Source organism: Aotus nancymaae, unplaced genomic scaffold, assembly GCF_030222135.1.
Source record: "Aotus nancymaae isolate 86718 unplaced genomic scaffold, 86718_ANA_hifiasm-v0.15.2.pri h1tg000040l, whole genome shotgun sequence".
Lineage (NCBI taxonomy): Eukaryota > Metazoa > Chordata > Mammalia > Primates > Aotidae > Aotus > Aotus nancymaae.
Window position 1 is genome coordinate 65,790,126 of NW_026988454.1, and position 25,615 is coordinate 65,815,740.

The 25,615-nt window shown below is 35.2% G+C and overlaps 1 long non-coding RNA gene across 1 annotated transcript in view; it reads right to left on the reverse strand.

Moving 5' to 3' along the window:
* Positions 1 to 16,027: 16,027 nt before the first annotated feature.
* The window catches only part of LOC105707429 (uncharacterized), a 120,141-nt gene continuing 110,553 nt past the window's right edge, over positions 16,028 to 25,615 (reverse strand). Inside the window, exons 2-3 of the long non-coding RNA XR_001105067.1 lie at positions 17,024 to 17,050; positions 16,028 to 16,053 (exon numbers count right to left, since the gene is read on the reverse strand). This is a non-coding gene — a long non-coding RNA (uncharacterized LOC105707429). The remainder of the gene's footprint in view (positions 16,054 to 17,023; positions 17,051 to 25,615) is intronic.

The window sequence follows — 25,615 nt, forward strand, 5'->3', positions numbered from 1 at the left end:
GGCCCTGTTACCCTCTGGCTTGCGGTGGGTTTAGCAAATGGGAAGCAGCAGCAGTAGAGTAGAGGTCAGGATAGAACAAGGTAGTCCTAACAAAAAAGAAGAAATAAGGCTGCTAATATGCATTCATAGGTTAAAGAGATGCAGAGGAGGGAGCAGGCGCAGTGGCTCACACCTATAATCTCAGCACTTTGGGAAACTGAAGTGGGTGGATCACTTGATGTCAGGAGTTCAAGACCAGCCTAGCCAACATAGTGAAACCCCGTCTCTCCTAAAAATACTAAATCTTAGCTGAGTGTTGTGGTGTATGCCTGTAATCCAAGCTACTCTGGAGGCTGAAGCAAGAGAATTGCTCGAACCTGGGAGGTAGAGGCTGCAATGAGCCGAGATCATGCCACTGCACTCAAGCCTGGGTGACAGAGTGAAACTGTCTCAAAAATAAATAAATAAATAAAAATAAAAACATGGTTTAAAGGGATGAGCACAGTGAGGAGGTTCTGGTCATGAAACAGAATATCACCATTTAATGTACAAATGGTGACAATAATACTTAGTAACATTTTTTTGAGAATAAAATGTTAAGATAGAAGGGTAAAATTAGATGCAAAGTTGCCCAAACCATTGCATAAATGAAAGTAATTGCTTTACTTTTTACTTAAAAATTAGGATATAAAAAATTTTAAACCTTTACAATAAAAAAATTTAAGCTTATACAAAATAGACAATAAACTATGGACTTCTAAGTGAATTTGAATTTTCTGCTTTCTACTTTTCACCATACAAACTCAGTAGAGTCTCACCAAAAGTTATGGCTCAGTCAATCCCATGAAATTCTCTTACTCTGAGCTCTACTAGTCCCCAGGAGAGGACACTTTAGTATAACTACAGACCCCAGGTTAAGGGTAATTCTAAGGAACTTGAGAATGGTGGCCTTTAATCTTCCTAACAGTAGGAAAACCTATTCTTGTCCTTTTCTCGTCTTGTGTAACTCTAAACCATAAAAATCAAATAAATATTTATTAAAGTCTAGAGGAGCTGGCTGATTCTTATGATTTTAAGCAGGTTTATCATGGTATAACTGATATAAAATAAATTGCAAATATTTAAATCATACAGTTTGACAGGCTTGGACATATATAGAAAATCCATAGAAACATCACCTCAAGCAGGATAATGAACATATCCATTACACACAAAAGTTTTACTACATCATTTTATAATCCTTCCCTCACATCTATCCCAATCCCTCTCCTCATCCACTGTTTCCATATACCCATTGATCTGCTTTTGTCACTCTGAATCAGTGGTCCCCAACCTTTTGGAATTAGGGACTGGTTTTGTGGAAGACAATTTTTCCATGACCAGAGACAGGGTGGGGCAGGAGGAATGACTGGGGAATGATTTAAACACATTACATTTAATGTGCACTTTATTTCTATTATTATTACATTGTAACATACAATGAAATAATTATACAACTCACCATAATATAGAATCAGTGGGAGCCCTGAGTTTTTTTCCTGCAACTAGAGGTCCTATCTGTGTTGGGTGATGGGAGACAGTGACACCAAAAGTGTGTTGCTTATGTTTGGTCTGTTTCTTAATCTTGTTTTAGTTGCTGTCACTGCAGAAGACCCTGCTTCACAAAGATCGGATATTGGAAATGGAAGCATGCTTTTCAGTGTTTTTGTGGGAATCTCAGGATATCCTGCTTTGACTTTAATCCAGAACATATGGAGATTTGAAGTTGTCTCAAACATACTTTTAAGGCCACTGTCATTTGTGATCTCAAGCAGTTGATCCTCTTCTAGCACAGACAAAATTGATTCACCTGGCTTATTCACAGATGGGTCCCAACAGATCCATTGCTTCCTAATTTGGCAGTCTTTTGTGTTTGTGAATTAATGCTCAAACTCTTGAAAGCTGAGACAGGTGATCATGCATCAGCTGGGAGAAAGAAGGCCCTGGCTCAGTCTCTTTCAAAATCTCTGCTAATGTTTGAAACATGTCAAAAATCCCAATGTTCACTCATCATTCCCATGAATCCAGTTTTGATTTGAATATAGCCACTTAATCTGCTGACTTGAACACAGTTGTCATTCTCCTCTGAGGTGACGATTAAGTTCACTGAGCAGGTTGAATATGCCACACAAGCAAGCAAGTTTTGCCACCGATTCTGTGTCACTGAAATGTGCTGCCAGTGGTGACTGTTTTTCTAAAAGAAATTTTTGGAACAGCTCTCACAACTCAAAAACTCTGGCCCCCTTTAGAAAGCCATCTCACTTCTGGGTATAAGACAAGCTATGTGTGCTCTGCATCCATCTCCTCACGGAACTGTAGGAACAAATGTGAGTTAAGGGATATACTTGAGTGTAGTTAATGATGTTAATCACATCCTGCCAAACATTGTTACATTCAAATGACATTTTTTGGCTAGCCAGCATTTCTTATGGATGTCACAGTGCACAGATTCACATTCAGAAGTGGCCTCTTTGACCTGAGTATTGAAATCAGAAAGCCATCCAGTGATGGCAGCTGCTCTGTGCATATACCAACACAAAATGACCAATTCAGTTTTCCTGATAGGTAATCATTCAAAGACTTGAATAGTTCCACAGATGTGGTGTTGGTTAGCAACAGTAGTGCACATAACATATCCCCATGCACATCCTCCTGAAAAATATATCACACAAAAACAAGCATTGTTGCTTTGTTGTCAACATTGGTAGACTCATCAACTTGGATTGCATACCACAGTGACTCATTAACCGTCTCTAAAAATTGTGCCTCAATATCCTCTCTTATTTCATCAATTTGTCTAGTTATGGTGCTAGCCAAAAGAGGCACATGTGCCACCTTTGGAACTGCAGCCTCTCCTAAAAGTTCTAGACAAATGTCCTTAACAGCAGACAGAATCAACTCTTCACCAATAATAAAGGGCTTCTCACCTTAGCAATGTGGTTAGCCACTAAGAATGATGCTTTCAGTGCAGACACATTTGATGAAGTGATGGCCTTCAGTAACTGCTTCTGTTCTTCATGTTCATGGTTTTTTTTCTTTTGAAAAACTTTAAAGGCTGTCTTTTATTGTAGGGTGCTTGGTCTCCATGTGATGAAGCAGTTTTGAAGGTTTCATGGCTTTGTTGAATAGCCAGTCATCACGTATTATACAAAGTGGGCTTGGAGAATGTGAATCACCTGTTGCAAATAACCTGTAATTTAGGTAGGACTCTTGGTATTTTCTTCTAAATGCAGCTTTCTTTCTATTAGCAGTCTTAGAGTCTTCTGCTGCCTCATCATTGGGTCTTTCCTCCTTTTCAAAGAAACTCTTCAGTGGCATTTGTTTTTTACTCATTTTGGCTAGGGCTATCCTGTGGGCTTATTAAAACTGTGAGTCAAGTGCACAGTGCAGAAAAGAGGTGTGAACTGAAGTGGTAAATAAAATAGTGGGTGGGCCATGTGCAGCTAAAATAAGTGTCAGATTCTGACTTAAAGCCTGCCACCAGATGCAGCTGTACAACTGAAGTGCATTGCTTGCCACTACAAAGACTGTCACCAGATGTAGCTTGTCACCTGCCACTCACTGATAGAGTTTTAATATGAGTCTGCAAGCAATTGATTTATTATGGTCACTTTGCAAACCTACGTTAATCTGTTCTTGCAGCCACTCCCCAGTGCTAGCATCGTGCCTCAGCTCCACCTCAGATCATCAGGCATTAGTTTCTCATAGGGAGAGCACATCTAGATCCCTCACATGCACACTTCATAATAGGGTTCATGCTCCTGTGAGAATCTAATGTCACTGCTGATCTGACAGGAGGCAGAGTTCAGGTGGTAATGCAAGTGATGAGGAGCAGCTATAAATACAGATGAAGCTTTGCTCACTTGCTCACCTCCTGTTGTGTGGCTTGGTTGCTAACAGGCCATAGGTTGGTGTGAGGGTTGGGAACCCCTGCTCTAAATTAACTTGCATTTTTTGGAATTCCATATAAATGAAATGATCAAGTATGTATTTTCAGTGTGATATTTTTAATTCAGCACAGGTTTTTGAGATTCGTCCCTGTAGTTCCATATTTCAATAGTTTATTTCCTTTTATTGCTGAGTGGTATTCAATTGTGTGGATATATCACAATTGCTTATTAATTGACTTGAGACATTTGTATTGTATCCAGTTTGGGGTACTGAAAATAAAGTTACTCTGAACATTCTTGTACAAGTTTTGTTTGCACAGTATCAGGAAACAATCCTCTATAAATATTTTCACTTTTCTGAATGGTTGGGGCTTTCTGAGCAAAGGATACTGGCTCTTAGGTCAGGAGATGAATGAATAGCAACTCTAAAGACAGAATTCTATAAGGAGATATAAGAAATAGTCTTATCTCCCCTGAAGGCCATCATTTACTTCCATTTGCAGGAGTAATGTACCTAGAAATTTTCTTTCTTCTCCCCAGAGAGGATCTGCTTGCATTCCATATACTCCAGAGCAAATCTCTCTTCTCTCGCTCTTTTTCTTTCTCTCTTAATCCCAAAGGGGCGTATTGGCCAACTTCCCTATATAAACTCTGTGATTAATAATTTTGGAGTTCCTTTCCTATGGTGCAAACTCCCCTCCACACACTATGTCATCCCATGGAGTACTGAAGTGTGGAGGAATGGCAGGAAGATAATCTCTGAGTAAATAATTAATCTGTCTCTGATCCAGTAACTTCATATGCCCTATAAGGATATATAAATAAATATAGACATATTTTTCATTCTTACACATAAATATTTAGGAGTAAAATAGCTAGATTAAATGATAGATATATGTTTAACTTTTTAAGAAACTTCCCAATTGTTTTATAAAATAGTTTCAGCATTTTTCATTCTCACCAGCAGTGTGTGAGGGTACCCATTTCTTCATGTCCTCACCAGTACTTGATGTTATTTGCATCTTTTTACTTTATCCATTCTAGTAGGTACATCATATCACTTGATTGTGGTTTTAATTTGCATTTTACTAATAATTAATGATATTGAGTATATTTTCATGTTTTTATTTTCCATATACAAATCTTCTCTGGTAATGTGTCTACTCTTTTGACCCTGTTGGAAATTTTTTAATTGGTTTGTTTTTCTTCTTCTTGAGTTGAAAAATTTCTGTATATAATCTAGTTACAAGGCCTTTGTTGGATTGTGTTTTGCAAATACTTATTTACAAAACAGCTTATCTTTCTATGTTCATAATGGTGTCTTTCCAAGAGTATAAAATTTAATTTTGATAAAGTCCAGTTTTATTAATTTTTCTTTAATAGTTCATGATTTTTGCATCCTGTCTAAAAAATGTTTGCCAAATCTAAAATCATTAGTTCTTCCTACATTTTTTCCTAGACGTTTTATAGATTTATGTTTGTTTGTTTGTTTTTGAGACGGAGTTTTGCTCTTTTACCCAGGCTGGAGTGCAATGGCGCGATCTTGGCTCACCGCAACCTCCGCCTCCTGGGTTCAGGCAATTCTCCTGCCTCAGCCTCCTGAGTAGCTGGGATTACAGGCACACGCCACTATGCCCAGCTAATTTTTTATATTTTTAGTAGAGACGGGGTTTCACCATGTTGACCAGGATGGTCTCGATTTCTTGACCTCGTGATCCACCCACCTCGGCCTCCCAAAGTTCTGGGATTACAGGCGTGAGCCACCGCGCTCGGCCAGATTTATGTTTTTAATGTACGCATATGATTGATTTTGAGGGTTTTTTTAATATATAGTATATGATACAGATCTAAGTCCTTTTTCTTTTGCAAATAGATGTCCAATTATTTCAGCACCGTTTATTGAAAAGACTACTCTTTCTCCATTGCGCTCTTGTTAAAAAATACATTGTCTATGCATGTGTGAGTCTATTTCTCTATTCCATTCTTTAATCTAGCTGCCTTTGTTCCAATGCCATGCCACCTTGACAGCTTTAGCTTTATAGTAAGTCTTAAAATCATGCAGTTTTAACCCTCTCACTTTGTTTTTTATCAAACTTGTTTTTCTTATTCTATGTTCTTTGCATTTCTGTATGAATTTTAGAATTAGCATGCTAATTTAAAAAATAATTTCTGGGATTTTGATTAGGATTTCATTGAATCTCTATATCAGTTTGGAAGAACTGACATTTTGACAATTTTGAGTCTTCTGAGCCACTAGCACAGCATATATCTACATTTAGTTAGGTCTTCTTTAACTTTTCTCAGCAATGCTTTGTAGTTTTCAGTTTTTAGGCCTGCACAGCTTTTCTTAGGGTTACCTCTAAGTATATATTTTCTGCTATTATATTGTTTTTCAATTTAACTCTGATTGTAAATTGCTAGTACAGTGAAAGAGAATTGGTGTTTATCAATTGCTTATCTGCAATTTTGATAAGCCTTCTCATTGTTTTACTATTTTTTGTAAATTTTAGTTACTTTTTGGTAGATTCTGTAGCTCACTGATGCCTTTTTAATTTTTTCCCAGTTTTTTAAATATATATTTTGGATAGTTTGTGTTGTGGAGTGTGTAAACACATATATCTCATCTTCTTCAGTGTCTAATATGTATGTTTTTATCTCAGCCTTTTAATCACACATAGTGTATTTTTCAACTCAGACATTGTAGTTTTCATCCCTAGAGGTTAATTTTGAGTCTTTTAAAATATTTTTCACATTTCTACTTACGCATTTAAAGATATATAGTGAAAATAATTGCTCGATGTATTTGTCTGCTAATTCTATCATCTGTGTCATTTCTGAGTTCGTTTTTATTGTTTAAATTTCTCCTCATTAAGAACTGTGTTTTCCCACTTCTTTGTATGCCCGATAATTTTTAATTGGATAACATACATTGTGAATGGTACCTTGTTGGGTACTGGGTATTTTTGTATTAGTAATGTTCCTGAGCTTTTTTTTCTGGAATGCAGCTAAGTTGCTTGGTAACAGTTTGATCCTTTCAGGTCTTGCTTTTCAAAATGTTTAAGGCAGGACCAGAGTAGCATTTAGTCTAAAAATAATTACTTCTCTATATCGAGTCAAGACTCCTCTGGGTACTTTATCCATTGCTTTGTGATTTCTGTGGTTTTCTTGACTGGCTTGTAGGTCTGTCTATTCCCAATCCTGTGGTGATCACTGGGAACTATCCCCTCTAATAATTTTGTGTGGTTCTTTCCACAGTCTTAGACTCTTGCCTTATGTACTTGCACTGATCAGTATACTGCTGAACACTCAAGGGGAAATCCAAAATCTCTGGTGTTGTCTTTAGGTCTTTTCGTTTTGTTGTCTGTTTTACTTCTAAATCATTTAATTAACTGTTATAGTTTTATATTAATTCAGTGCAGCTAAATTAATGTTTTGGCTCCACCATTATATGTATTCTCTGTTCAAAATCATAAATGAAATACCCTTTTATTAATAGATATTTTCATTAGAAAAAAATATTTAAAATAATAAGCTTCTGCTTTATCTTTTTTTCTACATCAAATGTTTGCATCATTTTTCCAATTATTTAACTTCTCAAGTTATCTGTTTTCAATTCTGTAATATAAAGACTTTCATAGTTTATTTTATATTAAAGATTAGGAATATGCAAATACAGATTCACTGTTAGTAAGGACTTTTAAATTTTTATCTTGTTCTAAATTTGTTTAAAGTTACTGATTCTTTGCTGACCAATGGTTTTCATGCTGCTTCTTGTAAGTAGAACAAATGAGGTGAGGTGAAAATGTACTTTTTCCTCCCTCATTTATATTTCTAAATTATTTGTTAATAGGTAGATATATCCTAGGAAAGACATCAACATTATTATCAAATTTCATATTACTTATTTTTTCAATGAACTTCCAACATTATTTCTAGAGTCTCCTTAAAAGTAGGATCATCATTAAAAGATAACTCAAAGTTGTTATTTAATGTATCTTTCACTTTTTACCATGAGTAGCAAGTAATTATGTAGTTTATACTAGAATAATTTCCATGTTCTAACTCCAGCTGTTCAAAATGGCATGAAATTCATTTTTTTTTTGTTTTTTTTTTGTTTTGTTTTTATTGCATTTTAGGTTTTCGGGTACATGTGAAGAACATGCAAGATTGTTGCATAGGTACACACGTGGCAGTGTGATTTGCTGCCTTCCTCCTCTTCACCTATATCTGGCATTTGTCCCCATGCTATCTCTCCCCAACTCCCCACCCCCCGCTGTATCTCCCCTATTTCCCCCCAACAGACCCCAGTGTGTAGTGCTCCCCTCCCTGTGTCCATGTGTTCTCATTGTTCAACACCCGCCTATGAGTGAGAACATGAGGTGTTTGATTTTCTGTTCTTGTGTCAGTTTGCTGAGAATGACGGTTTCCAGGTTCATCCATGTCCCTACAAAGGACACGAACTCATCGTTTTTGATGGCTGCATAATATTCCATGGTGTGTATGTGCCACATTTTCCCTGTCCAGTCTATCATCGATGGGCATGTGGGTTGGTTCCAGGTCTTTGCTTTTGTAAACTGTGCTGCAATGAACATTCATGTCCAAATCAATTCTAAGCCAAAAGAACAAAGTGGGAGGCATCACACTACCGGACTTCAAACTACACTACAAGGCTACAGTAATCAAAACAGCATGGTACTGGTACCAAAACAGAGATATAGACCAATGGAACAGAACAGAGGCCTCAGAGGCAACACAACATATCTACAACCATCCGATCTTTGACGAACCTGACAAAAACAAGCAATGGGGAAAGGATTTCCTGTTTAATAAATGGTGTTGGGAAAACTGGCTAGCCATGTGCAGAAAGCAGAAACTGGACCCCTTCCTGACACCTTACACTAAAATTAACTCCAGATGGATTAAAGACTTAAACATAAGACCTAACACCATAAAAACCCTAGAAGAAAATCTAGGCAAAACCATTCAGGACATAGGAGTAGGCAAGGACTTCATGACCAAAACACCAAAAACATTGGCAACAAAAGCCAAAATAGACAAATGGGAGCTAATCAAACTCCACAGCTTCTGCACGGCAAAAGAAACAATCATCAGAGTGATTCGGCAACCAACAGAATAAGAAAAAATTTTTGCAGTTTACCCATCTGACAAAGGGCTGGTATCCAGAATTTACAAAGAACTAAAACAGATTTACAAGAAAAAAACAAACAAGCCTATTCAAAAGTGGCGAAGGATATGAACAGACACTTTACAAAAGAAGACATACATAAGGCCAACAAACGTATGAAAAAAGGCATGAAATTCACTTAAAAACTTATAGAACTATTGGACTAAGATTTCTTTAAATAAAATAAAAATTTTGTGACATAAATAAACTTATGTCTGCCTAGCCTTCAGAACAATGGAATGCCTACCAGGAAATACTAGCTAGGAGTCACCACATTGGATACATTTAATTTACACCTGGCTACTTCTCTTTACAAACCACCTCTTAATTGCAGACAGGTATAATTATCTAAAGTTTGAATGACGTTTCTTGAGCATGCATCAATGTATTCACTTCAAATATGCTTAAGCTTTCCATTTTTCCTCTATTATTTTCCAAAAATTTTAGTTCTTTGAGAAAAATGATATAGCAGCTCATTAAGTTAGATTGAATAACCCTTTTTATCCTGAGGACTACATCAATACAATCTGTATGGTTTTATTTTTTATTTCTCATTATGACTGGATAGTGTTGATTTGCCTCTACACACATTTTAAAATTACATAAAACTCTTGTCAAAGTCCAAGAAGAGTTCTTAATTATAAAACTTTCTCTGTCTACATTTATAAAAACAATGAGTCAGAATGACAGTTGGTGAAACAATTAGCATTTTTGTGTTTTGGTTTCTCTTAGATGGCTACATGATATGATTTGATTTTTTCAAGATATTTTTACAAACTTTTCTTATTTACTTTATCCCCTCACAGTGTCATTTAAGTGAGTAGCAGCTGCTCAGAAACTAACATATAACCTCAAAATGAATATATTGATTTGCCACAGAAATTCATCACCTAGCATGTTATAAAACAGCAGGCTATTAAAATATTGATGGGGGCCTATGCACTTTTTTTTTGAGATAGAGTCTCACTCTGTCACCAGGTTAGACTGCAGTGCCACAATCTTGGCTCACTGCAACCTCCACTCCCCGGGTTTAAGCAATTCTCCTGCATTGGCCTTCCAAGTAGTTGGGATTACAGGTACCCGCCACCACACTCAGCTAATTTTTTTATTGTTAGCAGAGACAGGGTTACACCATGTTGGCCATGCTGCTCTCGAACTCTTCCCTCAAGTGATCCACTCACCTCAGCCTCCCAAAGTGCTGGGATTATAGGTGTGAGGCACCATGCTTGGCCTAAATCCACTTAAAATTTAAAAATAAGTATTCATTCAGTGTTGACATTGAAGACTCCAAGCCTCCTTCATTGAGTTAAATATATTTTGTTAAAAACTGGTCATAGATTTGACCAAATATTTCACTTCTGGCCAAAGTGAAAATATAGACACCAGATTTACCCTGTCACTTGAAACAATGAAAAACACAGATAACAGACAAGTAATATCTAAAAACAGATATGAAAGACAGAGATCCTAAGAGACAGAAAGAAAAATGAGATAATCCCTACTATTGCCCCCAAACCACTGCCTTGGGTAAGTTTCTAGGCTGTAGCCTAAAGAGAGGAACATGGGCATGGGATGGAAGAGTCCACAACTGAAGAGAGGAAGCTCAGAGCCTATGGAGACCAAGGCAATTAGAGTTCTCAGGGAAGAGAAACAAAGATAGAGTAGCTGCAAAGGAAAAGAATCCCAGAGTGCTGAAGAGGGTTCTCTTCAAGTATTCAGCAAAGTATTGATTGGTGTATACACACTAGGAAATTCTTGAGTCTAGGGAAAGAACCATCTGAAAGAAATAAAGGCAATGGTACCTCAGTCAGGGTCAGACTTGGTGAATGCTCTCATGAGCCAGTTTGGAAAATCCTATAATTCACAGGCATTGGGTGGAGTTATTAGAAGAGTATTGCCTTATTAGAGTGAAATAATTCACTCGAGACAAAACAGTGTTGTGTCTTCACATAATAAACCTTAAAAGCAAGTCTAAAAAATGAAATTGTTTCCAAGAAACTTAACAACATTATGAAACAAAGCTCAAAAACAAATAGTAATACAAAATATCCAGCATTAAGCAAGGTAATGCTACTTTCCTTATAGGATTAAAAGAGAAGGGACTTCTATTTTTTATTTTATTATTATACTTCAAGTTCTGGGGTAGATGTACAGAACGTGCAGGTCTGATACATAGGTATACATGTGCCATGGTGGTTTGCTACATCCATCACCCCATCATCTTCATTAGATATTTCTTCTAATGCTATCCCTTTCCTAGCCCCCCAACCCCTGCTATCCCTCCCTGAGTCCCCTACCCCGCAAAAGGCCACTGTGTGTGATGTTCCCCTGCTGTGTCCATATGTTCTCTTTGTTCAACACCCACTTATAAGTGAGAACATGTGGTGTTTGGTTTTCTGTTTTTGTGTCAGTTTGCTGAGAATGATGGTTTCCAGCTTCATCCATGTCCCTGCAAATGACATGAACTCATCCTTTTTCGTGGCTGCATAGTATTCCATGGTGTATATGTGCCACATTTTCTTTATCCAGTTTATCATTGATGGGCCGGGACTTCTTTATTACACTGACACAGGTTTAGGAGAATCTCTTTTTTTAAAAGAAAAACTGACAACTTTAAAGTTGAATTTAATAATGTGAAACTTAGCACAAGTGACTTCATTCTGGTTTTGTCTGATCTGCTGGGGTCTAATGCAGAAGGCTAGCTCAAAACAATGGTCTCCCAGAAGCTTTGCTTTGTTTCACAAGTGAGGAACAAATATTTTCATCCATTCCACAGATTATCTTTTCATTCTGTTGATTGTTCTCTTGGTTGTGCAGAAGCTTTTTAGTTGGTTGTGATCTCATTTGTCTATTTTTGCTTTTATTGCCTGTGTTTTTGAGGTGATATCCAAAAATTGATTGTTCAGACCACTGTCACGGAGCTTCTTCTCTGTATTTTCTACAAGTAGTTTTCCAGTTTTAGGTTTTTCATTAATTCTTTAATCCATTTTGAGTTGATTTTTACATATGATTTGAGACCAGATTGTTTCAACACTATTTTAAAAAAACTGTTATTTTCTTATTGTATGTATTTGGCACCTTTGTCAAAAATCAATTGACCATAAATACATGGATTAATTTCCAGGATCTCTTTTCTGATCCATTGGTCTCTGTGTTTGTTTTTATGCCAGTAGCATGCTGTTTTGATTACTCTAGCTTTAAAATATATTTTAAAGTCAGGTAGTATGCTGCTTCCAGCTTTTCTTTTATGCTTAAGATTTCTGTGACTTTTGGGGTTTTTTGGAGGTTGCAGATCAAGCCAGAATAGACTCCTTGGTACTAAGTTCCATGTAAACAAACTAAACTTTCAAATAAGATAGTTTTCTTTAAAAACAGGTGGTTCTAGTTAGCCTAAGTCAGTGTAATGAATCCCCTTAATTTTAATCCTATAAGGAAAATAACATTAAAATGACAATTCAACTTTTGTTCTCTGTTTCTGCTTTTTTCGGCCTTTTCTTTTGCCTATAAAACCAATCTCCTCTGCTCAGTTAATGAAAACACTCATTCTATTGTGTAGAATGAGGTGTTGCCTGTTTTTAGAATTGGAGATAGAAGCCATTAGATCTTTAATCTAAATTTGTTGTAATTTCATCTTTTGACACATACATCTGATACATTCTTCATGCATCTGCAATATGTATAAAGAACTCAAACAATTCAATAGTAAAAAAACAAGCTGATAAAAAAATGAACAAGAACTTGAATATATGTTCCTCAAAATAAGATACCAGTTTTGTAATTCTGTGGGTTTTCTTACTTTTGCCAGTAAGTTTTATATTTTTAGAAGTTTACTTATTACAGGTTAGTATTCATTTCTTTCATAGAACTCCCTTTAGCATTTCCTTCAAGATAGGTCTTGTGTTAATGAATTTCCTCAGCTTTGGTTTACCTGGGAAAGTCTGTATCTTTCCTTTATGTTTGAAGGCTAGCTTTCCTGGATACAGTATTCTTGGTTGTCAGTTATTTTTCTTAGGTGCTTTGGATATAGCATCCTACTCTTTCCTAGGCTGCAGAGTTTCTACTGAGAAATCAACTGAAAGCTGTGTTGGTACTCCATTAAATGTAATATGTTCTTTTTCTCTTCCTTTTTGGAATAGTCTTTCTTTGTTTTGATTTTTACTAACGTAATTATGATGTGCCTTCAGGAATTCCTCTTTAAGTTGAATTTGATTGGTAACCTCTGAGCTTCCTGTACCGGATTGCTGTCATCTTTCTCCAGACTTGGGAAATTTTTAGCCTTAATTTGCTTAAATATCTTTTCTAGGCCTTTTTCTCTTTTGTCTCCTTTGGGAAGTCCAATTGTGCAGAGGTTAGTTCACTTGATGGTGGTCCATAGTCCTCATAAGCCTTCTTTACTCTTTTTTTTTTTTTTAATTCTTTTGTGCCTCTAATTGGATGATTTTATATGTTCAGTCTTCAAACTTACCAATTCTTTTCTCTGTCTGATCAAGTCTGCTGTTGAATATTTCTAATGAGTTTTTCAGTCAGTTATTATACTCTTTATTTCTAGGATTCATCCTTTTTTATTATTTCATTATCTCTTTGTCAAATTTCTCATTTTGTTTCTGAATTGTTTTCCAATTTTTATTTAGTTTTTTATTCATAATGTCTTGTGATCCCCAAAACTTCAAGAGGATTATTCTAAATTCTCTGTCAGATATTTCATACGATATTCAATTCTTCTGGGTCCATTGCTAGAGCTTTGTTGGTTTCCTTTTGTGGTGTCATATTTCTCTATTTCACAATCCTTGCTTTGCATTGCTGCCTGTGGCTTTGAGAGGACAGGCAGTTTTTCCAGTTTTTGTTGATGTTTGTTGGTTGGTGGTGTTAGACCTTTGCTTCTTAGTATCATAACTTAAATGCTGGTCTGTTTTTGCTTCCCATTCTGAGGACTTATACTGAGCAATGGAAAGAAAATATTGCACTGGAAGCAACTCATCCTATCATTGTTACCCCATAATTATTTCCCAGTATGAGTATGACTTATAGTGAACACCAGAACTTAAATGGTACTCTGGAATTAAATTGCTGCCCTGCCATTGTTTCCTGGTCTAGGAAGGACTTATAGTGAGCACCAGAGTTTAAAGGCTACCTTGGAACCATATTGCTGCCATGCTATTGTTTTGCAGTCTGGGAAAATCTTAAGTGGGCACTAAAACTTAATCCATACCTTTTAGCTATTTTGGGGCCAGAGGAAGTCTCCACACAAGTACGTGAGCTTTTAAAAAAATCTGGCTAGGGATTTAGGACGTCCCACAGATTGTGCCTCCTGTGCTGCTATGGTTCCAGCTAGTCTCTTCAATCTGGTGTCCCCATTGATTGAAGCACTGAGTAGTTGCCATGATCCACATCTCCCTCATTGTGACCAGTGTCTTGTTCTTTGTCCCCAATTTATTTTAGGTGGCTCAGCCCTCACTCCCTATGGTTCCTCTGAGACAGGTCTGGAATGGGCTTCTCATGAAGACTTCAAGACTTTTGGGGAAATTAAATATCCATCTACAATTTTTTCCTCTACCTTGGCAAGTGGGAGTATAGGGAAAGTCTCTGAGTGGTGTTATGCTAGCTTGCGGGAGGGGGAGATGGTGCAGTCTGAAATGCCCATTTCCTTGGTGATTATGGCTTCTCTCAATTCTGTTGGCCTTTGGGATTTCTTCACTTCCTCCCCAAGTTATGCTGTATTTATCTTTGAATAGTTTCTAGTGGATTTTTGTGAAGGGAGTAGTACCAGGGGATTTTCTATTTTGCTATCTTGCTGATGCTACTCCCTGTCAAAAAAAGACATACATATGGCCAACAGGTATATGAAAACATGCTCAAAATTGCTAATCATGAGAGAATGCAAATTAATACCACAAGAAATATAATGTCAGCATTGTTAGAATGGCTGTTATCAAAAAGGAAAAAGAAAACAAGTGTTAAAAAGCCCTGTGTACATTGTTAGCGGGAATGTAAATTAGCTCATTACTATGAAAAACAGTATGAAAGTTCCTCAAAAAATTAAAAACAGAATGCCATGTGATCCAGCAATACCACTGCTGGGTATATATCCAAAAATAACTAAATCAGTATGTCAGATATCTGCATTCCCATGTTCATTGCAGCATTATTCATAATGGCCTATCAACCTATACATACATCAACAGATTAATAAAGACAATGTGGTATACATACAAACTGGAATACTATTCAGCTTTTTAAAAAAGAAAATTCTGGGCTGGGTGCAGTGGCTCACGCCTATAATCCCAACACTTTGAGAGGCTGAGGTAGGCGGATCATGAGGTCAAGAGATCAAGACATCCTGGCCAACATGGTGAAACCCTGTCTCTACTAAAATTATAAAAATGAGCTGGGTGTGGTAGTGCATGCCTGAAGTCCCAGCTACTCCAGAGACTGAGGCAGGAGAAGCACTTGAACCCAGGATGTGGAGGTTGCAGTGAGCCAAGATTGCACCACGGCATTCTAGTCTGGTGACAGAGCAAGACTACATCTCAAAAATAAAAATAAAAAATAAAAAAAGGAAATTTTGTCATTTGCAATAACATGATGAATGAGGTGAAAATGTAGAGATTTTCAGATTAAATAAAAGTGAGAATCAACTGTATGCTACCTACCTATGCAAAATATGCCTTTTAAATATAGAAAAATATATGCTAAAAGCAAAAGGATTGTGTAAAGTTATACTATGCTAACACTAATTATTGAAAAGCTGGAGTGATTATATTAGTATTAATCAATATAAAGTACAAAATGTTACCTTGGATAATGTTATTTTGTGATGAGGAAAGGTCAGTTCCTCAATAAGGCAAAACAATCCCACCTAATAACAGCTTTAAAATATATTAATCAATAACTAATAGAACTGCATGAAGGAATTGACAAATACATACCTATCACCAGACATTTTAACACCCCTGCCTCCATCTAAGAAAACAAGTAGAAAGAAGTATTATAGTAGACATAACAACACTATAACCAATGTCATTTAACAGATGTTCAGTGAAGACTCCACACAAAATCAGAAGACTACAAATACTTCCAAGTGCATATGAAACATTTAACAAGATAGATCTTATTCTGGGGCAAAAAAAGGAAATCAACATTTCAATAAATTTTAAAGGATCCAAATCATACAAACTGTGTTGTCTTTGGAAATAGATTAGAAACCAATAAGAGATATATTTCTGGAATATCCCCTAATTTTAAAAAATAAGTAACAGATAGAAGGAACTCATTGGTCAAAAAGTCAAAAAGTAAATTATAATATTTTGAACTAAGTAAAAATGAAGCAACATACACAATATGTGGGATAAAGGTAAAGTAGTACTTTGTACGAAATGTAAAGCACTAGATGCCTATATTAGATGAAAATCTTCAAATAAATGTAGGTTCTGCCTTATCAAACTAAGAAATACAAGTAAATTGAACCCAAAGTAAGTAGAGGAAAGGATAAAATAAAGGTTTTTAAAAAATCAATAAAATAGGAAACAGGAAAAATACAAAGGAAATCAATGAAATCAAGAGCTGGTTATTTGAGAAGATCAATACATTTAATCATCCATAATGATCAATTTTTAAAAAAACAAACACATACAAATTACCAATATTAGTAATAAGAGGTAAGGTATGCATCACTACAGAATCTGTGGATATTAAGAAGATACTAAAGCAATATTATGAAAAACTTTATGCCAATGAATCTGACAATCTAAATAAATAGATAAATTTTTTGAAAGATATAAACTACTAAAACTCACTAATAGGTTGTGGATAGCCCCATATCTATTAAAGAAATTGAATTTGTAGTTAGAAATCTTTTCACCAAGAAAATTTCAATTTCAAGCAGCTTCCTAGTTTGGTATTTTCAGGAAACCAAAGAGCACAAAATACTTACCAACTCTTCTATAAAGCCAACATTGACCTGAAAGCAAAATAAAAACATTACAAGAAAATAAAAGCAGAAGATAATTCCCTCCCAAATACAAATGCAAGGTTATTACTAAAATTTTAGCAAACAAACTCAACAATACAGGAAATGAATACTACATTTTGTCCAAGTGGGATATATCCCAAGAATGCAAGGTATATTCAAAAACTCAAAAAGAAAAAATCATGTTATCATCATTAAAACTGAAAATTCTTAGTCCATAATAAGCAAGATGAACTTAGAAAATAATTGAAATTGAAAACTAATACTATCAAAATTAATCATACAATATACAATAACACAATCAAAAAGTGAAATAATTAGGGATGAATATAACAAAAGATGTGCAAGCCTATACACTGAAAACTAAAATACACTGCTTAGAGACATCAAAGCAGACCAAAATGAATGGAATTATACACTGTTTGATGGGTCATATGACCTAATATTTTTATGATGTCAATTCACATTTGGATTTGATGTCATTTAAATTAAAATTCTGGTAGACTTTGTTTTAAAAATTGGCAAGCTAAATTCTGAAATCTAACATCACTCAGAAATACAAAGGATGTAGAATAAGCAAAACAACTTTGATTTAGAAAAATTGTTGGATGACTAACATGTAATTTGAATATTTAAAGATACAATAATCAAAACAGTGTGGTTTGGTATTAAGATAGAGAAAAAGAAGAATGGAACAGAATAGAGAGTTCAGAAATAGACTCAAACATATATACGGATAACTGGCATTGAACAAAGATTCAAAGGCATTTCCTTAGAGAAAGGATAGTCTTTTCCACAAATGGTGCTGAAACTATTGAACATCCATATGCAAAAACTAAGCTTCTATCCATAATTTGCACCATATATAGAAGTCAGCTTAAAGTGGATTATACACCCAGATATAATACATTAAACATAAATATCTAGAATAAAACAAAAGAAAATACTTTTGTATCCTTAGACAAAAGACTTAGATAAAACATCAAAAGCCTAATCCATCAAAAAATGTATGGACCTTTGCAAAATAAAAAGCATTTGTTTTTTGAGAGACTCTGTTATAAGAATTCAAAAACAAAGAAAATATTTAAAAATCATATATCTGATAAAGGATTTGTATTTACAATACATAAAGACATCTTAAACTGAATAATAAAACAACTTTATTTTTTCAAAAATGGGTTAAAAATTTGAACAGTTATTTTACCAAAGAGGATATAGTAATGGCAAATGGTCGGTCATGAGAAAATATGATCAAGATAATTACAATGAGAAAATACTATATACCTAATTGAATGACTAAAATTAAAAATATTTTCCACAACAAGTGTCAGCGAGGAGATGGGGGAACTGTAAATCACATACACAGCTTATGAAAATGTGAGATTATACAACCATTTTGGGGAACAGTTTGGAACTTTATTAAGAGGTTAAAAATATATCTACATCACATATAGTTTCCTAAGTTAAATGAAAGTATTTATCTATATAAAATATTGTATATTAGGGCCCATAGTAGCTTTTTTTGCAATAGACCAAAAATGGGTACCACTCAAGCATGAACCAACAGGTACATGGATAAACAAATTGTGATGTGTCCATACAATGAAAGAATATTCACCAATAAATAAAAATTAACTATTAATATACACAACAACTTGGATAAATTTAAAAATAATTAAGCTGAGTAAAAATGAAAAACAAAAACATAAAGGAAGCAGAGATAAGAAAAGACCAGGTCTGGGTAGCATTGAATATAGCTGGGCTGGAAGTCGGATCTGCCCCAGCACTTTTTAGTTAAGTATGCGATGAAACTTAATCTTTGGGCAACTTATTTTAGGTTGTATTCACTGTCATATGAAACAAAGAAACAAACAATAATGTAAATTTTCTTTTTAATATTATCCTATGCGGTAAATTTTCATTCAAAATCAGATAAAACATATTAAAAAGTTGAGACTTAACATAATTAGTGAAGTAATACTTGATCTCCCAAATCCCTGCCTTCATTGTATGTAGCTTTATCCCTGGCAACCACAGTCTGCATTACTGTGACTGCATTTTCCCTACATTCCAAAAGCTAGCAAATACTGTAGATACTGCTAGCTTGTGGAATGTAGGGAAAATGCATCATTACTGCCTTTGTTTGTCTTACCCATGTCTGAATAGAGTTCACAAGTTTAGCAAATAGAAATACAAATACTGCATAAGCCATAGATATAATAAAATATTATTCTTTGTTTATCTGAAATTCAAATGTGACTGGGAACTCTGTACCTTATCTGGCAACCATAGATGAGATAATTTCACATCTTTATCTTTGACATTCTATATCCTAGAAACACTTTTGCACCAGAGAAATCAAGGTATTTCAAGCAGAATGGAATTGAATAAAGGGAATTCTAGGCTTGCAAATATGTTGGAATGGGAAAAAATAACAGGGAGGTCTCCTTCTACCTCTTAAGTTTGCCATTAGATTTCAGGAAAATTTTCTCATGTTAGGAACTGGAGGAAACCAGTTGCAATGCCCATGGCTACCCACAACACCAAAAAAACAATTCCTGAGGGAGCTCTCTACAGAGGCCCAATTGGAGGCTGATGCAAGTTTCCCATCTTCACATATGACCATTACAGACATACATATGTAAATGTTTGTATCAGCTTTACTTTTAAGAGCCAAAAACTTGTAACAATATAAATGTCCATTAAGAGTGCAACAGATAATAAAAATAAAGTATGGCATGGTCATGTAATAGACTGCTACACAAGAACTAAAAAATGAAATACTGCCATGTACAGCAACATGGATAAGTCTTACAGACAATATACTGAGTAAAAGAAGCTAAAAACAAAAGCAGACGTAGTAACTATGTGAGTCAGCTTATATGAATCCCAAAAGCAGGCAAAGCTAATCTGTTAGAAATCAGAATTGTGGTTACCTCAGGTGGGTATTTATTGACAAATGACATGAAGAAAACTTCTGGGGTGCTGAAAATGTTCTATATCTTTATCAGGGTGTGAATCACACAGCTATATGCATATGTAAATATTCACCAAGTTGAAAACTCAATAATAATGCATTTTACACAGTTAAATCTTTACTATGTAAAGATTATTTTTTACTGTGTAAAGATTATTATTTACTGTGTAAATAATAATGCATTTTACACAGTAAAATCTTTACACAGTTAATCTTTATTGTATCTCGATAAAATTGTTTTTTTAAAGTCATATTTTCTGGACCCCACTCAACTATATACCACTACTGGAGGAAGAACAACATTCTATACTTTCCTTACAACTTTCTAATTTCATCAAATGTCTCTTAGTAGAAACTAGAACTATATGAGCAAGGGACTCTCCCAGCAAAACAAGGGACAGGATAAGATAGAGTATGAATGATGCTGACTGTTTTTCACAATATTTTTATCTCGTAGAGAGTGAGAGTGAATGAAAAGCAAAGAATAAAAGTGTTTTAGATTATGGTACTACAGATGATATTTTAAAAATAATCCCCTTGCAATATCCTAGTATCTATAATGTGTGGTTAGCTAGGAACTAGAATATTAAAATTATGAGTCCCTATAAAATTGCATGATAAAAATTAAAATATTCCTAGAACATGGGGAAAAAATTTAATTAGACTATACTTTAACAAAACACAAGCTTTGATTCTCTAACAAAAAATTTTTTATTGAAATAGAAGAAAATGCAATACAATTAAAAACATATTTCAATAACTTTCTCATCATAATTGCAAATATAAAAGATATATACTATATTCGTGTTTTTATTTTCCTTGTTTTATTTATTTTGCTTAGAAATAAAATCTTTGAATGTATCATGTCTAGCTTCAAGTCTATCAATTCAATTTTATGACTTTTAAAATTAGCACATTTTACTACAGAAAGAAATACTTTGCATGTTATGAAGTGTGTTGCCACTAATGGAATGCCGTTTAAGTTTTTCTTCAAATTAAAAATAAATCTGTAATTACACATGCTACAAATCAATAGTTCAAGGTTTTATCATACCACATTACAATGACAAAACACATTACACAGAATAAGTGCTGTAAGTTTTTCAAAATACTATAAAAATATATTTTTAAAGATCTGTTGCCTACTCCACTGCAAATTTTCATCTTTAATACTATCCCTACTGCTATAATTTGTCCTGTGTCTTCAGCCTCCTGCTATGGCTCAGGCAATATTATTTAACAAGCAAGGCCCTTGTACTTCTTTTTAATTTAGAAGCCTCCAATCATATTCTTAACTTGATATAGATTTGTCACATTTCCTTATAAAGAAGAACACAGGACAACTTACATAATAAAGATATGTTGTTTCATTCCATCTGTCATTTTATCTTTTCCCACCTCCACTGAGTATGGGCATCCTAGGTTCATTTGGATGCATTGTGCTTATGTATCCCAGCATGTTCCTGAAGAGAAAAACACTGTCCCTCTAAACTATTCTCTCCACCTTCCTCATAGCATATTTTGTAATTTCAAGTTCACTGGCCATTGCTTTCTGATTTATGGCACACCACTGCGCTGCAAGTGCCATCCAATAACTATTCATGAGAACAGTTGCATCAGGATTACTGGGGGAAAACAGCAACTTGAAACTGTGTTTACCCATATCAAGGGCCTCTCTCTTCCCATATTCTTTTTAAAAACATGACTAGCACTTTATTACAATTTGACACTTTTCCATACATCGTTGAATACTATTGTCAGAGGTTGATGAGAACATTTTCAAATGTCTTGATTTCAGCTCTATGGCTCTCAGACCCTCCATAATATATGTAACCTTTCTGTCCCAGCTTCTGTTTCTTCATCGTTGCTTTGACTTCTGCTACTTGGCATTATTTTCCTAATTCCTGTTTCTTTAATAATATCTGAACGCATTTCATAGAATATTCTTCAATTTTTTCTCTTCTTCATCACACTCGTCCAAATCTGATCACAGTTCTCTTACATCATTCAACATGCTTTTCTTGAATGTTTTAATATATGTAAATTGTACCCACTTTTTTGTTTTTCTTCTATTTTCCCTCATCTTTATCATTTTTTTCTTTTGTTCTCTTAGTTTTCTATATTTTAATTTTCTCTCTTGCTTTTTTTTTTTCTGTCTATGCTTACAAGAGGCCCCATGATACTGCAGGGAAGCATTAAACAGGCAAGAAGTCCTCGGTTAATCTTGGTACATTAACTCTTCCTCTAACCTTAGGCAAATTACTGTTCCTCTACAGGCCTTCCTTTTTTCACTTGTAAATGGGAAGATTGGTTGGAATGTTTTATGAGGTTGCATCTAGTGCTGGGAATTCTATAATTCTAAGAACCAGTAACCATATCTATATCTATATTTATATTATATCTTAGTCTAGCAAGCTAGCTATTTTTCTGTTGTATTCAATCTGTTTCTTGCACTAAAGTAGAATCAAACTTTTTTCTCCCAGTTTCCAGTTCTAAATTTTGCCATATTATGTTACTTATTGTTCTTATTCTGGCTTTCTCTTGTACTTTATTTTTATCGATTTCTGTCTTGTTTTTGGTCTGAACTCTAAAGAAATCAGACTATAAAATTTATCAATATCCTGCTGTGTACATTTTAAACCTGGCAACATTTGGTAAACTACCCAGCAGTTCATGAGCATATGCACAGGTGTATACACACACACACACTGTTGCCTTTGGAATCATACTATTCTAAGTTTAAACTCTAACTATATACAATCATGCATCACTTAATGATGGAAATATGTCTTGAGAAAAATTTTCTGTGAGGTGATTTTGTCATTGTGCAAGCATCATAGAATGTACTTACAGTGACCTAGATAGTATCGCCTACTACACACCTAAGCTATATGGTGTGCTCTTACACTGCAATCCTATATATCGTGTGGCTATACTGAATACTGTAGGTAATTGGAACACAATGAAAATAAACATTTGTGTATCTAAACATAGAAAGACAGAATAAAAATGTATAAAAGACAAAATGTGGTTCACCTGTATAGAGCACTTACCATGAATGAAGTTCGAAAAACTTAAAGTTACTTTGGATGAATCAGTGAGTAATTGGTGAGTGAATGTGAAGGCCTAGGACATTACTGCACACTACTGTAAACTTTACAAACACTGGACATTTAGGCTACACTAAATTTATAATAATTTTTTCTTCAATAATACATTAACCTTAGCTTAAATTTGTCTTTCTAATTTTTAAAACATTTTGGGTCTTATAAATACCTTATCTTACAATACAAACACACTGTGCAGAAGTACAAAAATAATCTCTTTATATTCTTATATTTTTTCATTTTTTAACTTTTTAAACTGTTTTATTAAAAACTAAGGTACAACACACACATTAGCCTGGACATATACAGGGTCAGGATAATCAATATCACTGTTTTTTACCTCTGTCCTGTCCCACTTCAAGATCTTCAGGGGCAGTAACACATATAGAGCTGCCATCTCCTATGATAATACTGCCTTCTCTGAGAATACCTCTTGGAGGACCTCCCTGAGGCTGTTTTACACTTAATTTTTTGTGTAAATAGAAGGATTACACTCTAAAACAATGATAAAAGGCATAGTAGAGAAAACACATAAACCAATAATATAGTCATTTATCATTATTATCAAGAATTATGTATATACATGATTTTATGTGCTTGACTTTTATAGTACTGGCAGTGCAGTAGGATTGTTTACCAGCATCACCATGAACACATTAGTAAGTGTTGCACAATGGCTAAAGGTAATTGTTCAGATACATTATATTTTCTGGTACCACCATTACATATGTGGTAGGTCATTGACCAAAATGTTGTTCTCAGGCACATGACTACACTTGTGAACAAGTCACTTCCCTCTCTAAACCTGCATTTCCTCAAATGTGAAAAGAAGGTAATATCTCTATCTCAGAGCTCTGTTATGCGGACTGCACAGGTAATTAATGTATAGCACTCAATATGGCATAGGCATAGAATAGGTCCTAAGTAATTGTCCAGCTGTTTTCCTCCTTCTTCTCATTATAATTATTTTTGAGATGGAGTCTCACTCTTGTTTCCCAGGCTAGAGTGGAATGGCATGATCTCAGCTCACTGCAACCTCCGCCTCCCAGGTTCAAGTGATTCTCCTGCCTCACCCTCCTAAGTAGCTGGGATTACAAGCATGCACCACCACACTCAGCTAATTTTGTAGTTTTAGTAGAGACAGGGTTTCACCATGTTGGTCAGGCTGGTCTCGAACTCCTGACCTCACGTGATCCACCCACCTCGGCCTCTGAAAGTACTGGGATTACAGGCATGAGCCACCACACCTAGCCTATTATCAATATTATTTCAAATGCAAGAGCTTCTTGAGGCAAGTCAGCTTCCTTGATCTTCCATGAAGGGTACCATAACTGTGACCTGGTAGAAAGATGAGGTCTTTTAAATCCTTAGACCTATTTTTAATAACGCCTGGAGGAATTCTTCCTTGGGAGATATTCTGGCAATGATAAAAGAATTTGTTAACAATGACTGAATCTACTCCATGTAAAGAAAACTACCTAAGGTTTATTGTATGGTGTGAATGCCAGCTCTAGTTTACCTCTTAGCCAGTGAGAAAGTGATACATCTCTTAGCTAGTGTAACCAAAAGAATAATATTTGTTCTGGTTCTGAACAAATAGATTTGTCACACACAGCTTCCTCCTTCTTTGCCCAGATAGGAACTCCTTTGTCTGCCAACCACCCAATTGGTGGACTTTGCTGTACCCTAACCCTCATTCTCTGCCTTCCCTTTTGCTTTAGTGGAAAGCAACTTTTCACTTTTGCGCCTGATCCTGTTTTCACTCACCGTCTCTGGGGCTTCTCTGAGTCATTCCTGTCTCTCCTGCATTATTTATTCCTTCTTCTCTACCATGACATTTATAGCTGCCAATGACAGTTTCTAAGATCTGCTCTCTTTAAAACATAAACCTTCCTCAATTCCAAATCCCTCTGTACTTACTATTTCATCTCTCATGCCCTTCATGGGAAAACTGAAAAAAATAAAATTTAAATTTAAAAAAAGGGCTCTCATATTCTTCACTTCCTTACTTTCCATTCACACTCAGGCTTCCTTCACTTTTGAATCAAAATGCCTTTTTCTATAACAATCAATAATCTATCATTTTGTCAAGTTCATATCTACTTCATTGGTCTCTACCTTGGCCTTTCAGATGCCTTACCAAAGCACTCACTTTTTCTTAAATATTTTCCCCTTTACTTCAGTGATGTCACACAGGCCTGATTTTCCTTTTCTCCTATCCTCCATCTCCTTTGCTAGACTATCCTCCTCTCTGACTTAACTATTATTTTTCTTAGTTTGGACTGCTAAAACAGAATGCCATGGACAAGGTGACTTATGTACAACAGAAATTTATTTCTCAAAGATCTGTGTGTGATGCTCCCCTCCCTGTGTCCATGCTAGGGGGAACTAGGGGAGGGTCAGCAGGGGGCGGGGTGGGGAGTTGGGTAGGGATAACATGGGGAGAAATGCCAGATATAGGTGATGGGGAGG